Genomic DNA, 13,432 nt, shown 5'->3' with positions numbered 1-13,432 from the left:
CCACAGAAACATGTGTTATTAGCCACCCAGCCAAATTTGAATGATAAAAAAAGCCGGCAAGTACATAAAATAAGCTATCAAAATCTTGATAAAATGAGCAGTAGTCTCTGCTCTCAAACGCTGGGGGCGTGTCCACTGGCTGTGCTGAAACCACGCCCACTCGATGGAAAGCTGCCGTCGCCGACTCGCCAGACTCAACTGTCACCGCTAGCTACAGCCGGAATGGATGCTCCTAGGTTTTACAAAGCCATGTTCGAGCCTGGACTAACGTTACCTACTATAATTATAACATAAGCACACAAGGCAACTTACACTCATTGGTGGGCTCACACTGCCGACGATGGCACCAGTTGTCGGCGCGACGGGAGGATGATTTGGTTGAGGAATGAGGAAAATTGAGGAAGTTTATAAAACTATCCCGTGTAAAATGATCACTACAGAGGCGGGTTTTGGCGGTGATCCTCAGCTGTCCATCAAGGTGGCTCTTCACAAAATTAATCCACCTCTTCTTGATGTGATCGTTTTTCGTAAATTTAAATAAGGACACCGATCTGTTTTGTATGATCGCATCCAGGTAGTACTCATTTCCTTGACGAAGGCATAGCTAGCTAGCAAACTGTAGGCTGTATAACTAATAGTACTGACAGTAACTCGCGATCGGCAAACTGATGTGAATGAATGTGCTATATTGTTAGGGGAGGGGCAGCGTCAGGGGCTCCAGTGCGCCATCAAGTAGGGGCGTGTCCAGGAGCTCAGGGGCTCCAGTGCGTCATCGAGCCCCCGTTTTAGCCCCGCCCAAAAAATCCGGAACACAGCAATGGTGAAAAACTGTTTAACGGTCTAACTCCACAATTCAGTACTTCACAGTTCACAGTCTTTGTAATATGTTTTAGTAATACATTTCTAACATTTATAATGTGTTTAGAATTTTTTTTTAGAATTGCCTTTACAGGGACTTTAAATATCCAACATTTAGCAACACTATATTTCATACAATATGTTTAAAAAAAAAAAAAAAAATCTTATTTTGCTTTTACATGTCATCTCACTCCCTGGCTAAATGTGTGATCATTGCACCACAGCTAGTGCTAGGTTGAATATTTGTATCCACCTCCATTTGTTTTAAACCTCACAAATGGGCAGACATCATTTTCTAAATTGTCTAATAAAATGTTATTGTATTATTTTTTGTTGATGTCTGCACTATCACTCCTGTCTCCCTGCTCCCAGTACATAAATGTTAATATTTGTCTGCTAAATTACTCATGTAACTTTACACTAAATAAATAATATTAATCTCCTTTAGCATGCAGTATTTTGAGTGATGATAGTAATAGGGGCGCTATACCGCTTACACTTGCTAGCATTTCAATACTAAGTTAACCTAGAAAAAAGTACAGTATTTACAGATGAAACTGACCTGCACTTGAAGCCCTGAACAGGTAATTCATTTTGCAACATTTTGCTGCTTGTTCTCTGAGTGCTTTCTTTTTCATTGTCCTTTCCCTCTCTGCACCACCTGGCCGTTTTCTCTCCATCATCGGGTGATGCGCGCATTTTCTGTTTAACCGTTTGGCTGAGGCTTAAAGTCGAATCGTAGCCTTGCCAGTCAAGACTAACAGATTCATGATTTTATTATAATAATAATTTCATTGAATGACGTATTCGAAAATGATCTCTGGTAAAGGTTGTAGTATAAAAAATTATAATATAAAAAACAAAAACAAAAACGCTGGCTGGCAGCAGGCCAAATTAGTCGCCAGGCCACCGGGGATTCTCCCGGTGCTCCCGATGGCCAGTCCGGGCCTGCCCTCCATAGTCAGCTACGCAAAAACAACTTTCAAGCCCCAGAAAAGTTCACGTAGGCCACTACTGATGTATTGTCCGTGCGGACTAGAACATGGTGACCTTGTAGGTATGGGAGGAAGTGCTTGAGCGCGTTCTCGACTGCGAGCATCTCTAGACAGTTTATGTGAAGGAGACTCACATAACCTTGGTTGGACAACCTTGGTTGGAAGCGTCTGTCGAGACAACTTTCCGGTGCGAGACAACACCCATCGTCACTCACGTGCGATACCATTCGGCTTCCAGCCAGGGCTGCAGGGCTGAAATGCAGCCCTGATTCACCCTGACTCGCGAGCTGCCGGCCGCCCAGGCTCGGTGAGGCACGCGCGCTTTCAGCCAGCGTTGAAGCGGGCGCATGCGCAGTAGGCCCAGCTGGAGTGCTGCTGCAGCTGAAGCCATATGCCCCAGGATGCGCTGAAATGTCTTCAGTGGAGCCTGGCTGCCCTTCTGGAAAGATGCGGCAAGATGACGAATGCGGCGCGCGCGCTGCTCTGACAATCTGGCCGTCATAGCCACCGAGTCCAGTTCTATTCCAAGAAAGGAAATTGACTGACGGGGCGCTAATGAGCTCTTGGTCCAGTTGACCGAGAGACCCGGGCTTTCCAGATGGCTGAGAAGCGCTGTTCTGTGAGACACAAGCTCTGTCTCTGACTGCACCAAAATTAGCCAGTCGTCCAGACCTTCTCAGGGGAGCGAGAGCCGTATCCATGCACTTCGTGAATGTACGGGGTGCCAAAGACAGGCCGAACGGCAGGACTGTGTATTGATATACCCGACCGTCTAAGGCGAATCTCAAGAATGGCCTGTGACGAGGTGTTATCTGAATCTGAAAATACGCGTCCTTCAGATCGAGAGAGACAAACCAGTCTCCTGGGCGAATTTGCGCGAAGATTTGTCTGGTTATGATCATTTTGAACGACCGTCTCATGAGAGCTTTGTTCAAATGTCTCAGATCTAAAATAGGTCTTAGCGCTCTGTCCTTCTTGGGTACGAGGAAGTAACGGCTGTAAAAGCCTGACTCGTTTAGAGAAGGATGCACCTGTTCTATAGTTTAGTTTAGTTTATTACAAGGACAATGCATATTAACATGACAAGTCAAAATATGCCAGAATTAGCCAAAAGGCTAGTTTTCATCCGCAGTCCTAGGCCAGATGTACAGTAGGCAACCTAAAAATACAATGTAAAAACAACAATTTAATCAAAACATAACAGAATATAACAAAATACAACAAACCCTACAATTTCCCAAATTAACAGAGAAGAGAAAAAAAAAAAAAAAAAAAAAAAAAAAAAACAATCAATGTTGACATATTTGCATACTAAAAAGCCAAGTTTTAAAAGAAGAACGAAATCCATTATAACTATTTAATTCTCTAATTGACGTTGGGATGTCATTCCATTCTTTAGAGGCTTTAATAGAGAAAGCAGACTGGCTAAAAGCAGTTTTCCTAAAATTAATAACACAGTCCCTTCTAAATGTACCTCTAGTGAGACGACTGTTTTCCGATTTTAAACTCATAAACTCACTAAGAGGTGGTGGGGCCAGGCCATTAAAAATTTTATAAGCTAGACAGCCATTTGAAAACTTAACAAAGTTTTCCCAACTCAACAATTTATATTTGGATAGAATCTTACAATGATGAAAATGAGCCCTATAGCCTTGAATGTAAGCCTTGAGCCCTATAGCCCTTTTGCGCAGCAGTTTTGCTATTTCTGCTTGAAGCAGATGCGCTGCCTCTGTATTCACTCTCGTCTTTGTCCGTGCTAGAAAGCGCGGGGGACGGCGAGCGAATTGAAGCGAATAGCCGTGCTTTATAGTATTCAGCACCCATTCTGACATGCCCTGGATAGCTTCCCATGCTTTCGCACACATAGCTAGGGGTCGAATGGTCTCTGGGTTCAGATCGCCGCGCTGCGCGGGATGGGGAACCTGTATCAGAGAAGATGGGGCGCCGCAGCCGCCGCAGGTGCTCGAATACGGGGGCTGGCAAACAGTGGTGACTGGCTGTACGGCGCATAACGGCTCGATCACCATGGATGGGGCACATTTTGCTGTTAAAAACCCGTGTCGTGAGAGCGGCGTGGGGAGTATCGTGTTTGTTAGTAAGTGCGCGTGCTCGTGAGCGGGCGCAAGGCTTACATTCGTAACACGGCCAGTGTTTGGGAGCTTTAAAGGATCTGCATCTAACTGTGTGACAGAGCGGGCAGTGGGTAGGTGTGGGCACAGAACTGTGGGCACATTCTCTACGCTTAGCACTCGAGCGGCGCGTGCCCGCTTTATGAGAGTGCGCTCTGTGAGCGTTACTGGGGAGACCGTGTTTGTGTGTAGCAGTGAGCACAGGGGTGTGGGCACATTTTCTACACTTATGACACCTTCGGCGTGAGCCGGAAAACCCGAATTTATACTCTTTATGAGATTTCTCTGGGTCGCCGTAAAAACGGCGTTTGTGTGCAGGTGAGTGAGTTGTGTTACTGGCTCGTTGAGTTGTGTTACTGGCTCGTTGGCTGCGATGTAAGCTGCTGCAGTAGCCTTTTGTAAGGGGGACTGACAGAGCTGGGCGTTTTGATGGTGGTCCGGCCGCAGCGGGACTCAGCCATCTTTTCCTCTCTGCGGCTGCTAGGAGGACTTTGCGCTCATATGTTTTAGACGCTCATAAATATTCAAGCACCATCCTGTGAGCGGGAGGGTGCGAGATGCGGGTTCGCTTTCTGTATGTAAGAAAGCTGGCCGCGAGCTCGGAGAAGCAAACAGAAAAATTTTGTATCTGCCACCAGAGCCGGATTTGAACACAGGTCTCTGGCGTGAAAGCCTAATGTTCTGCCACTGAGCCACAGGAGCACACATAAGCTTTATGTTAGCTCGAGCATATGACAGAGCGTTGTGTTTTGTGTCGCCGTTTGTTTGCAGGCGTGCGTGTATAAAAACAGGCTCGTTACTGCAGTATTAGTATTTCCAGCCGCCTGAACTTAGAGGGGACTGAGAAATATATGAGAATTGGAGGTTAGTCCGGCCTAGGCGGGACGAAAACACTCTCTCTTTCTCTTTTCGCCGGTGCTCGTGACGTCCGCTATGATATCCCTTGAGAACGGCGCAGTTGCGCGGCTCGAACAAAGGGAGAGAGAGCGGGAAGATGTCATCATGTGCTGTGACATCGTTTGTTTGCAGGCGTGCGTGTATTAAAACAGGCTCGTTTACTGCAATATTGATATTTCCAGTCGCCTGAGCTTAGGAGGGGACTGAGAAATGTGTGAGAAATGGAGGTGGGTCCGGGTTTAGTTTTGGTTATGGAAATGTTAAAATTTCCAGTTTGCATGATGTTCCTGAAACATTATTCCAAACATTCAAACACCTGCTGTTAACAAGCAGAATCACTGAAGGAAAGATGAACAAGAGAAACACAAGAACTACAACTGACTTCAGCCACAGCCTTAGAGGAAATCAACTGAAGATAAAAGAAGACATTAAATCTCTGAAGATCTCAGCAGAGGAGGATTAAACAACTCCACAAATGGCTTCAGCTTCACTTATTACTAACCAGGCTGACTTTATTTATGTTAGATTACAGAATAATTCTCTCTTCTCATTGAGAATTAACAGAGGTTTATATATTTGGTTTGATATTTGGTGAAAAATGCTTAATATTCAGATGTGCATAATTATTAAGCAGGTTTTCATTTCCAGGTAAAATGGGCCAAAAAAGAGATTTAACTCGCACTGAAAAGTAAAAAATTGATTAAATGCTCATGAGAAGGATGCAATACTAATGCACTACTAGAAATTGCAAAATGTCTGCATAACCAGTGGACAGGAAAACACTCTTTGGTTCAGCAGGGTCATACAAAAACAGGCCAAGAAGAAAAGACATGTTACTGTAACTGCTAAAAAAATATGAATTAAGGTGAAGTGTGAAACCATCAGAAACCCTTTAGTCTCCAGCGCCACCATTTTCCAGAACTGGAGTCTCCAGAAGTACAAGGTTTCAGGATCTCAGAGACTTTGCTATGGTAAAGAATCCATAAGTTTTGAGAACGTTCCCTGGTAGCTTGGTAGACATGCAAGATCCAACAATTCAATACTTAGGGTTTATTTACATGACAACAATGTGCTCAAAACTGAGAAGGTTTTCCTTTTCCGCGTACAGACGACACCACTGTCAAAACGATCCCCATAAAAACAAAAAGTTCATTAACATTCTAGGAACATTGATTTGTAACATTCCAAGAACATAAAAATGCCCAGTTTATTTAATGTTAATAAACGCCATTTAAAAGTTAGTAGGACATTCCTGAAAATTTTGAACACCTGCTGTTAACATGCAGAATCACTGAAGGAAAGAGAAACAACAAGAACAGAAACTACAACTGACTTCAGCCACAGCCTTAGGTGAAATCAACTGAAGATAAAAGAAGACATTAAATATCTGAAGATCTCAGCAGAGGAGGCTTAAACAACTCCACAAACAGTGTTACCAGCTTCCAACTTTATTTCTCTCATAGAAAGTTACAGAATAATCTATTTAGTTACATATAAGTTATTTTTGAGAATAACAGAGGTTTAGATGTTTAAATGTTCTGTTTGATGTCACCATTATGGTGATCAGTGTGTGCTTTAGTTGGGCTCTTGACCCTTGACTTTTGCAAGTTTATTTCTCTTTCAGCAATTTATATTTACAAAAAAAAAAAAAAAAAAAAAAAAAAAAAAAGATTGCATTGATAAAGAAATTGATAAAAATATTTGGTAAAGGATTTGGATGTTGACTGGTGCTCTTTTATAATTTATTGACATAAATTTATTGACAGGCGCCATTTACAAAGCGGAGATTGGACACCATTCAGCTGCGCACAATTTTAAGATAATTTGCGATATATAAATTTCACTTCTGAAAGAGAAGTTTCTCTGAAACACATGTACGCACATTTGAGAAATGATCGCAAGATCAAATGGTTTTTACGCAACATTTTATAAATGAACCCCAGATAACGTTTGACAAACAATCTATTAACGTTACCAGAGCGTTAGTCAAAGTTATGAGAATGTTCCCTGTTAGTTGGGTATTGGTTGTTGGTGTGAATATCAATCGTGTTGATTTAATATCATGTAGCCTTTAGTGTGTGCGAACTGTAAATCTCATTGACAAATCAACTGTCTGATTATTATGTCCAATGTTCGTAAATGTATTCTGAAAATGAGGAAAGGAAATGATGCTCAATAAATTAATAATTTTCTGCAATTTTCTGCAGAATGTCATCCATCGTTTTTGTTCATTTCCAATTGTTTTAAAGGGTTAGTTCACCCACAAATGCAAATTCTGCCATCATTTACTCACCCTCATGTCGTACCAAACCGATAAGACTTTCGTTCATCTTCTGAACACAAATGAAGATCTGTTTAACCCTTTAACTGCCCCACCAAGAAAAATGAACTATAATACTAATTATGACTGCCGCTAGCATAGCTAGCGAAAGCGGTCATATAGGGATTGTCAAAGTTTTTTTTTCTTTTTTTTTTTCCGTCATCTACTGAATTTTTCGTCAACGTTACCAGGGACACCGAAACACCGGGGAACATGAAATTTGGTGGGCATGTAGCCCCACTAGACTTTTACGGAAAAAATTAGTTTGGTCCCCGGGGGCCACCCCCCCCCCCCCCCCCCCCGCGTTGGGCCCCCCCAAACCCAAAAAATGCAGTTTTTCCTAAATAACTACCTGAATCGTCGCACCGAGGATGAAGAAATTTTTATGGTATGTTGCTCTTAAGGGCCCACATAAACCTAGCCCATAATCACTCATTTGTGATTTGCGCCCCTCCCATAAAAAATTAAAATGCAATATTATTCTGCTTTAATCGCCCCTATCTTCAGTTGAGATGTTCAGAACTGCACCATATTTCATGTGTATGATTAACTTGACATCCTCTGGGGGTATGCTAAGTTTCGTAGAATTTCATCCATGGGGGGGTATAAAATAAATTCATTTATGTGCACATTTAGTGACTGTACACTCATCGGCCTGTAGATGGTGGTGTTGAGCGAAGGGTTGCTGGTTTAGGATGATACTGTCACTAAGGTTGCCAACTGTCCCGAATTAGGCGGGACGTCCCGTATTTTGGGCCTAATTTATTTGTCCTGTGCGTGACCTCCCGTGTCTCGTTTTTTGACAAGCTGATAAACCACTGACTGATACAACAGCAACAGCAGCAGTGCTGACCACGACACTTGAGAATGATCACCGACACCTGTCATCATCCAATCACAGCTTTTTTTAATCACTGTTTTGAGACAAATCATTGTTTGATTTGCGAACATCCTCTGCCTTCTGGTCGCTTCCGCTTCAAGCCGGACTCGTCTCGCGCTAACGGTAATTCCTTTCACTGTCCACGTTTTGATTTCGGCTAATCAATTTTGGCGAATGCAAACAACGTGATTATTGTTCATGAGTCTAACATCCAGCCACGCAAGAAAACATGTAATCTACCTGAGGGAATAATATGCTCAAAAAACATTTCTGATTATTATTAATGTTTTAAAGCTTTTAGAAAGTACATAGAAAGCTTTTGTAACATTATCTTACCTGTCACTTTTGATTAATGTAATGCATCCTTGCTGAATAAAAGTAGGCAATTACTTTCTTTATTTTTTTTCCCCAAAAAATAATCTTACTAACCCCAAACTTTTGAACTGTAAGCCTAGTGTATAATGTTAAAAAAGCTTTCTATTTTAGATAAATGCTGTTATTTTGAACTATGGTTTGTTTGTAATGTGACTTTTTTCATGTATGACATTAAAATTATTTTTAGAATTAAATAAATAGGTTAAGCAATACAAATGTGTTTATGTCTGATAACCTTTTAAACACAAACTTAACTGCAGACACTGAAATGACGTACACTGTGTGATACAGTACAAATATTTTGAGTGTCCCTCATTTTCCTATAGGGGAAAGTTTTTACTCAAAATGACTTTAAAGTGAGGCCATGGCAGTAATGTCTTCAACTTAAGGATGTACATATATTTCAGGATGTGGTGCATCCCTGAGAACAATAACTTTGGATCTGAAATAAATTGTTTCAGAAATATAGCTTTTGGGAAAAAAGTGGTCTCATGGCACAACTTGCCCCTGGTGCGGGGGAAGTTGTGCCTTTGGGGGAATACATTGGGGTAAACTGTGCCAGTGTTTTCTGAAGTAAAATAGAACATTTTAATGTTATGAACCGTAATGCTATATGAAAGCAAGATAAATTCAATACAAAATTACTAATTTAAGGTTTATTTAGATATTGTCACCCTGGAATACCATAGCATGCGTTTTTCCTATATGGTCAATTGCATAGGGATTTTGTATTGAACATAACTCTGGATCACAGTGTCATAGAGACAAGGGGGCGGGCTCATTTTACTCAGACGACCAATCAGTCTCTCAGGATCATTGTGAAGCTATCAAGCTACGGCCTAGCAACCATTTAGAGCACCATAGCAACACAATATATGATATTTGTGAATCATTTCAGGCGAAAAGGCTTTGGCAATAGATGCCTGTTGACATAGCGCTGTCTGTCAATTATGTAACATAAAAGAATAAAGTGACAAGGCTAATTTCTAAACATCCTATTGTGACATAGGCCACTTAAAAACGGAATAAAACTTCTCTTTAATAACATAGTGCAAACTCAAAACTGAAATCAGTGTTAGCTAAATTCATAGGCTAAATTAAACAAATAGCAGGCAGGCCTAAGTCAAACAATGATGAGGCATGCCCGTCTCTTCACTTTTCAAGATTATCCCCTGTGAGTATGTAGGTCTAGGTGGTCTGGATCTGGCACAACTTAACCCAGGCCCTTTGGCACAAATCACCCCAGACCCACAAGTTTGAAAAACTAGCATGATCCAGCAGTTAAGAGCTAACATCATGCTAACTGTATAGACTCATTGTGTAGCCTACTAAAGCACTAAAACATGTGTGAAATGTTTTCAAGCTTGTCTATAATTATTCAGACACTACAATCAAAAAACCTTAATCATAACATTTTTACTTTGAAAGGGAAAAAAATGTTTTTTGCACTAAAATGTGCTTAACTCTCATGCCATGTGTCTCTCTTCTTTGGAGGATGAGTAAAATTGATTGCTTTTCAAAATTATGTGGTCACATGACCAATTTCTTCATGGTTTTCCAGAAACAAGGGGTGGAACTACTTCCCCCCTGGCACAAATCACCCCTCTCCCCCCTAAATAACCACGATTGTCCCGCATTTTCCTTTTCTGAAGTTGGCAACCCTAACTGTCACACACACACATGCAGGAATACAAACAAACGCAAGCATGCACACACACTGACATCCACACGCACAGACACACACCCATACACACACATACAAATCCACATGCACAGACACACACACACAAACACACACGCGCAGACACATGTACGCAGGCATACATACACGCACAGACACACACAGACACACACATACACAAACACACACACAAACACACACACATACACACACACACAGACAGACATGCACATACTACTACTTTTTTTAGGTATATACATAAACACGCAATACAGCCAAATTGCTCCACGTCATTTATTTTTGTGGAAAGCCAGTGCAGGCCTGAGCGGCGGTCATATTTTGTACCGCCATGCGGTACATCTAGTTTATTTAAAAACATAATCAAAATAAAATATTTTTTTGAATCTTCTTTATTTATTGAAGTATGCCATTAAATATTTCAGGTTTTCATTTTAACACAGGAAATGATATGTTTTCTTGTTTTTTAACAATAAACAAAAATAAATAACACAAATAACTAAAAGTAACAAAACCAAAGACATTACATTCTTTCTGCATTAAAAAAAAAAAAAAAAAAAAGGAAAAAAGTAAGAAATAGCAAAATGTAGTAATATAATGTCATTTTAGGCTTTTATGTTTCAAGAAACACACCGTCAAGTGTGGTAGAGCTACAGGATTTATTTTTTTCTTAGCCCATCATAATTTATGATCAAAACATTTTCTAATCTTCAAACACATATTGTCAGAAAGGTTCCATATTTTGTGACAGAAGTGATATTTGGACAGAAATTTATTTATGTGTTACAGCAATGCATACAATTAAATTCAATGGAATGTATGTCACCCGGTGGCTATTTTTGATAATGCGCCTAAACAAAATCTCATGGGAACTTCAATTTTTGTGATATCAACTTCAAATTTGGAACACAACTTGGTTAGATATATGGCTTTGATTTTATAGTAATTTTATAGTAAAGGTTTATTTTGTAAAATATTTTATATAAAAGAAAAAATATTAAGTGCAGTATATTTGATTTACTGTAAATTTAAACTTCTATTTACTTTTTCATACTTTCATTTTTTGAAGTGCATTCACTTCAGCAATAATCTGCTGAGTGTTGTCTTTAAAACAAGACCAAACTTAGGTCTATATTCCAAAGCATTCTTGAATTGGAATTCTTGAATCAGGCAGCTAAAATGTTCATGTATAGTATGATTCTGTCTCACATCACTTACGGTCTTACAATCTGGTCACAGGCAAATAAAACAACACTAAATTCTTTAGAGTCACTTTATAAACAGACAATTAAAATTGTGGATTAAAAAACATTAAGATATCATCACTGTGCCATTTTACAAAAGCATAAGTTTTTAAAGGGATAGTTCACCCAAAAATGAAAATTCTGTCAGTAATTACTCACCCTCATGTTGTTCCAACCGCGTAAGACCTTCGTTCATCTTCGGAACACAAATTAAGATATTTTTGATGAAATCTGAGCCTTGTCTCACTCCTCCATAGGCTTCCAGTGTGACCGAAACTTGCTGGCCCAGAAAAGTTATTAAAGAGATCGTTAATATAGTCCAAGTGACTCCAGTGGCTCAATCTTAAGTATATCAAGCGACGAGAATACTTTTTGTGCGCAAAAACACACAAAAATAACGACTTTATTCCACTATTCTTTTCCTTCTCTCTGGAACTCTAGTTGGTTCGCGTAGTGTTTTTGCGCAGCGCGTCTGTGTTACACGTCACCACGCAGGCTCACTATTGGCCGATGCTGGTCATGTGTGTGATGCGTGATGACGTGCAACACAGACGCGCAGCGCAAAAACACTACGAGGCCCAGAGAGAAGGAAATGAATAGTGGAATAAAGTCGTTATTTTTGTTTGTTTTTGCGCACAAAAAGTATTCTCGTCGCTTGATATACTTAAGATTGAGCCACTGGAGTCACTTGGACTATATTAACGATCTCTTTAATAACTTCTGGGCCAGCAAGTTTGGGCCACCTAGCAGCCTATGGAGGAGTGAGACATAGCTCAGATTTCATCAAAAATATCTTAATTTGTGTTCCGAAGATGAACGAAGGTCTTACGCGATTGGAACAACATAAGGGTGAGTAATTACTGACAGAATTTTCATTTTTGGGTGAACTATCCCTTTAAGTTGGGAAAATGTCATTAAGTATTCAAACCTCTGTCTGTTATACAAAATCATCCATGGTCTGTCATCTCCTCCACTCAGTCAGTTTGTAAACATCAGAAACACCACACAGAGAGTAACACGAGGGTCGGCCCGAGGAGACTGTATTGTTCCTCTGCGGAAAAGTGCTTTTAGTCAGAGTGCCTTTTCAGTCACAGCAGCACATGAGTGGAACTCTGTCCCTCAGAACATCAGAGAACTTACCACATACACTCTGTTTAAAAAGCATCTAAACAACTGGCTTATAACACATCAGACATGTCAGCATTAATAAGAATATGTATATCTTCCCTCAACCCAACCTGCTGCCACTTGTGTCTCTGCTGTGTCAATGTCAAATGTTTTTTTATTTTTTATTACATAATGTCTGTATTATAGTATATATTTATCAACAGGAGTTGAAGAGTTATATCTGTTTTACTGCTTTTATATTCTATTGTTTACTGTAATCTTCTTATGTTTTTTTAGGTAGACAATTTTAAGATCTGTCCGGGGACAACGGATGAAAAATAGCCTTTTGGCTAATTCTGGTGCATTTACAGTAATGTTAATTAATGTACACTGTCCCTGTCAAATAAATTAATAAATAAATAAATTAGAACCAAGTTTTAATAGTGCATTTTAATGTCCATTCTCAAAAAGGGGTGTGACAGCTAACCGTTATGTGACAAATCAACCGTTTGGTTGAGCATGTTTTTGGAAAATTATTAAAAACATACTGAAGTTTTTTCATGGCACCAAGTAAAATAATTTTGTAAAGTTACGGCTCTTACAGTGTAATATGTCCAAAAAAATATGCTTACCGTACAAAATTTCACCAAAAACAGTTGTGACAAGTGCTGTTGATTGACACTGTGACATCTAGTGGATTTGTTTGGCATAACATGCTTCAACCAGATGGTAGAGAAGGCTCAATCAGCTTGAGTTAAGTTAGGTACTCCTCTCAATAAAATATAGTGACTCAAAATGTGCTCAACCATTTGGTCGAGCAGGCAGACAAAGAAATCTGAGAGATGTATGTCCCTCCATATAGTCAGCTATGCAAATACAACTTTCAAGCCCCAGAAAAGTGGTATAGACATCATTAAAGTAATCCATG

The sequence above is a fragment of the Rutilus rutilus genome (genome assembly GCF_951802725.1).
Source record: "Rutilus rutilus genome assembly, chromosome: 3".
Lineage (NCBI taxonomy): Eukaryota > Metazoa > Chordata > Actinopteri > Cypriniformes > Leuciscidae > Rutilus > Rutilus rutilus.
The sequence above is the reverse complement of the archived record's forward strand: the minus strand, read 5'-3'. Positions refer to the sequence as shown.